The sequence below is a fragment of the Pseudophryne corroboree genome, chromosome 3 (assembly GCF_028390025.1).
Source record: "Pseudophryne corroboree isolate aPseCor3 chromosome 3, aPseCor3.hap2, whole genome shotgun sequence".
Classification (NCBI taxonomy): domain Eukaryota; kingdom Metazoa; phylum Chordata; class Amphibia; order Anura; family Myobatrachidae; genus Pseudophryne; species Pseudophryne corroboree.
This window is the reverse complement of record NC_086446.1, coordinates 565,737,477-565,742,811: the sequence shown is the minus strand read 5'-3', so window position 1 is coordinate 565,742,811 and position 5,335 is coordinate 565,737,477.

Here is a 5,335-nt window from a genome sequence, read left to right as displayed (position 1 = left end):
TGGGGCAGGAAGTTATGATGCACATACATGTACAGGAAACCACAAGAGATACAACACAGCTGTAGCTTTCACAAGCAGATCTGGCAGCAAGCTTCTGGATAGCACAGCCCACAGATAACCCAAATATGTCTATTCTGAAGACAATGACTGACACACACAGCTGAAAATTTACTAGCACATAAAGAGTAACACGGTATACCCACCAAGCAAGCTGCAAAAAGGTAAGGAAATATTGCTATAAAGGCTGGGGTAACGTGGGGCTGTGTTTCTAGACAGCGTCGTCCTAGGCCCCTTCAAATGAATATGCATTCAACTAAAAATTGTAACCTGCAGAAGTAAATGCAGCTCATACAACCTCACTGTTTCTTGTGTTCCTGTCATCACAGGTGCAATGTTCCAGCTTGTCTCCTTTCACTGAGTGTGGACACCAATATAAGAACATTTTATATACAGTAGCTACTGTATGCCCAGACATTTTATATGTGTATTTAGGTGCTCCCAGTGATTACAGCAATGCCCATTACATCATTACACTCATGCCCACTATATCAGGTGCTCTCTTATAGAATCTGTTCAGACTTTACTTTGGTGCCTGAGAAGCCTTTGTGCTTGCATGCCATGTGTTTAAGTCTACGTAGTTCTGTCTGACCTTCTGATAGTTATCACAGTTCCTTATGCCTGAGACCATTTGCTTATAACCCTGACCTGGGCTTGTTTACCATTCCAAAACTTTCCTGCCTGCTCGGATCTTGAACTATAAATTGAACCCAATTTCTTTCTTGGTTCCTCTACATAGGAATATTGGCAAGACCAGTTCTGGGAGCCAGACATCTGTGGGTTCCCAGCAGCTAAGTCCGAACACTCCCTTGCGGAGTCCTTGGTGAAAACTGAGGGTCCACTCTGTGCTGCAGATTTAGCCAGTGCAAATCGCTAGCAGCATAGTGTGTTCACATACTAGTCTATTCATCATAACTATTAAGCAGAATATTTAAGTTTACTTTTTTTCCATTACTTTTTAGATATATTAGTTTACTATTACTACGAGCACTGCCAGACATGACATTGGCATATCTATAATAAGTGCAGGCAATGCACACATATGCTTATACTTACCCCTCAGGAGTCCCACGGCAGCCAGCGCTGCAGACATAAATCACCAGAAAAATATGCTCTGGCACACAGCCTATGGCCGCTACAAGAGGTGGGGGGCCTACATGGAGCCTGCACTAGGGCCCTCTACTCTCTTACTTTGCACCTGCATAATGGTTACAACAAACAGGTGGATTATGATAAAGTAGAATTAACATGGAATTTTTACGTACATTGGGCCTGATTCCGATTCAAGATGTAGCCGGTCACGATACCTAAGCCTACATCCCGCCACCTCAAAATCCAGACAGTCGGCTTGCCGACTAGCGGGACTATTCACACTCATCGGTGTCCACGACACCCAGAGTGGGAATAGAATCTGTGGCCACTGAGCCCGCAGCATGGTGAGCGCAGTACGCCTGCAAGAGGCTTAGTTGCGCTTGCCCCCCTCTCCCGCCGTCATTCTAGTCCCCGGGTTCCCGGCGTCTGTATGGTGACTGGCGGGATCCCAAGCGCCGGTCACCCATACCCAACCCTTCAGATTCATATGCAAACCAGTTGGTTTACGTACGATTCTGATGTTTGGGGCCCGCTTCCTTGTGGCTGTGCAATAGCAACAACAACATTAGAATCGGACCCATTGTGCTTTAATGAGAAGATTGGAAATGTGATTACGATGGCTTCTAAAGACAACAGCAAGGACGATATTTCACAAAAACAATACTCATTGCCAGTGCTCTCAAGTTTGAAGTTCCCTGTATGATCAGGAAATGAGGACTATGGGGTCTATTTGCTTTGCTTGGAGAAAGATAAAGTGAAGAGAGTTAAAGTACCAACCAATTAGCTCCTAAGTGCCATTTTTCAAATACAGGATGGCAGTTAAGAGCTGATCGACTGGTACTTTATCTTTCTCCACAGCTTAGTACATAGACCCCATAGTGTTGGGGACAGGCTACAAAGTGCTCTTGCAAACTCCAGTGTACTAGTAGACCTTACGTTCCCCTGGAGTATGCTGGGAACATAGTAGGGTAGAACTCATAAGGGGGGTGAAGACAGACATAGAACGTAGAGCTGCAACCTGAAAACATGGCAGCCCGGACTTGCCCTGTGCTGGGCGTCCCCCCGCATGTTAGTGTAATGAGTTGTAGTTGTGCGACTATTTGCACAACTACAACTAATGCTGAATTAGGCCTATAATCCTCCCCTCAATAGGAATAAAAAAATCTACTTATTTTCTTAATTTAATTATGTTCAGCTATTATAGGGGAATTCAAGTGCCAGTGAAGGAAGCAAATTACCATTGCTGTGGTGTTTAAATTGCCAGCAACGGCAGGTCAAATCACACTCTATGCTTGGCTGATTTGCACCTCTGTTCACCCCAAAAGTGCTCACTACCCTATGGGGGAGCGAAAATGTTTGAACGAAATCCCAACCGCCATCTGTCGATAATTGATGGCCTTGTTCCTTGAAGTGCTTTGCCACTGGTTGATCTGTCAGTTTTGATTCAGTCACTGCTGCTTTTATTGCTGAGCAGTGTAGGGCCATACGTTCTTTAAACATGCGGGATGTCATAACCGCATAATGTAGACCACATGGGCAGATGATAATATAGATGACGAATTTTGTTGTACAAGTGAGAACATGTTTGATTTACATTTTCTTTCCCATATGAAGATGTTGGAAGAAGTGGCCACTTACTAGATGACTGCATGTGGTATATGACGGGCACCGATGACGTCCAGGTTTTTTGTTTCCAAAATAATTCTTATTTTTATTGTGGTCAGTTATACAGTGCATCCGAAAAGTATTCACAGCACTTCACTTTTTCCACATTTTGTTATGTTACAGCCTTATTCCAAAACGAAATAAATTAATTTTTTCCCTCAAAATTCTACACACAATGACATCATGAAAAAAGTTGTTTTGAGATTTTTGCAAATTTACTAAAAATAAAAAACTAAGAAATCACATGTACATAAGTATTGACAGCCTTTGCCATGAAGCTCAAAATTGAGGTCAGGTGCATCCTGTTTCCACTGATCATCCTTGAGATGTTCCTACAGCTTAATTGGAGTCCACCTGTGGTAAATTCAGTTGATTGGACATGATTTGGAATGGCACACACCTGTCTATATTTGGTTCCACACTTGACAATGCATGTCTGAGCACAAACCAAGCATGAAGTCAAGGGAATTGTCTGTAGACCTCTTAGACAGAATTGTCTCGAGATGGGAAGGGTACAGAAAAATATCTAATGCTTTGAAGGTCCCAATGAGCACAGTGGCCTCCATCATTCGTAAATGGAAGAAATTTGGATCCACCAGGACTCTTCCTAGAACTGGCCGTCTATCTAAACTGAGCGATTGGGAGAGAAGGGCACTAGTTAAGGAGGTTACAAGAACCCAATGGTTACTCTGTCAGAGCTACAGCATTCCTCTGTAGAGAGAGAACCTTCCAGAAGGACAACCATCTCTGCAGCAATCCACCAATCAGGCCTGTATGGTAGAGTAGCCAGATGGAAGCCACTCCTTTAGTAAAAAGCACATAGCAGCCCACCTGGAGTTTGCCAAAATGCACCTTAAGGACTCTCAGACCATGAGAAACAAAATTATTTGGTCTGATGAGACAAAAATTTAACTCTTTGGCGTGAATGCAAGGCGTCATGTTTGGAGGAAACCAGGCACCGCTCATCACCAGGCCAATACCATCCCTACAGTGAAGCGTGGTGGTGTCAGCATCATGCTGTGGGGATGTTTTTCAGCGGCAGGAACTGGGAGACTAGTCAGAATAGAGGGAAAGATGAATGCAGCAATGTGCAGAGACAAAAAATAGGTAAAAAATACCCAAAGGTATTCGGGCGCTATGAGGCGAGCTGATTAGCTAAGCAGCAGCCAATAATATGGGGAAGTCACTCCCAGGAAGGAAATTAAGAAAAAGAAGGAGGCTGTGCTGACAGAGGAAAGAACAATATAAATCACTGAATGTGTAATTTAAATTTTTTTATTAAAAAACAATAATTCTTTAAAAAAACAGTACTTCTGTGCAAGATAATATGCCAAGTATATGCAAGAAAATTTGATGATTTGTATTCTCTAGGATCCGTTCCACATTTTGCCCATAAGTATTACATCCAGTTATAATCCACTATGGAGAGTCCCTTTTAGATGGTGATAAAGAGAGTCCATGGATAAGTTCCATATGCCGCTAGAGGATTAGTGCAGTGTCCCATAAATGGTGAGTACCTCATGCAATGCGGAAATAAGCTGGTGCCTCTCTCGGACTCCTCTGGATAGCTGGTCAACGGTTTGGGCTGGTTCGGGTCCAATTCAAAGATGTCCTGTTCCAAAGGGTAAGTACCTGACGCGTTTCGCTGCATAGACCTTGCAGCTTTTTCAAAGGTGTACTCTGCTGTCTGGGTTTTGGCTTTATATACCCTAGACAAAATGGTGGCTTAATTGGCACCTGGATGCACACTTCCTGTTTAACTCTAACATATCTCTTTCTAATCATTAAAACAACAAAAATGTGTATAGGAGACAGACCTACTTATATAAAAGAACTTATAGTGATGCAAAACTGTTATTTCAACTGCTTTTGCATACTTTTCATTTCCTTAGAATTTTAACATGGAATACATTGGTCCAATCAGAGGATTTGTCTATTACTTTGTAGTCATGGAAATCTTTCCAAAAGGTCATTTCATAGGTTGAATTACAAATCATGTGATCAGTATCAGTCATGTGACCGAGGTCACATGGTAAATGGGATGTCATCAGATGTATTTACACAGTGTATAATGAATAAGTGCTTTTTGTTTGTGGGTTTGTGAACAGTGACAGCTACTGACTAATAAGATTGATCTCTGATTCATAGCACTTCTAGAGGAAGTGCCACGGAGGTTCGGCGTCTACTCCCGGACCGTTGTCATGGCAACCGCGACCGGAAGTGACGTGACGTCTAGAGCGGCCAATGGGCATTCCCGAGCCGTCGCCATAGTGACGCCGCTTGGGGTGGGCGGATGGTGGTCCCCACGTGACTGGAGGTTTAGTTCCTCCCCTCCCCTCCCCGTCGTCATGACGACGCGCCCTTCAGCCGCGTCCTCCTCGGCTGGAGGGCTTGTGTTTTTGTGGGAGACTTACATGTCATTTCCTGGCTAACTCGTCCTTTACGGGCTGGTATTCACGTAAGGACGGGTAGATTGGTATTAAGTGTAAGATATATATATGTCACTTCCGGCCGGTCTCCA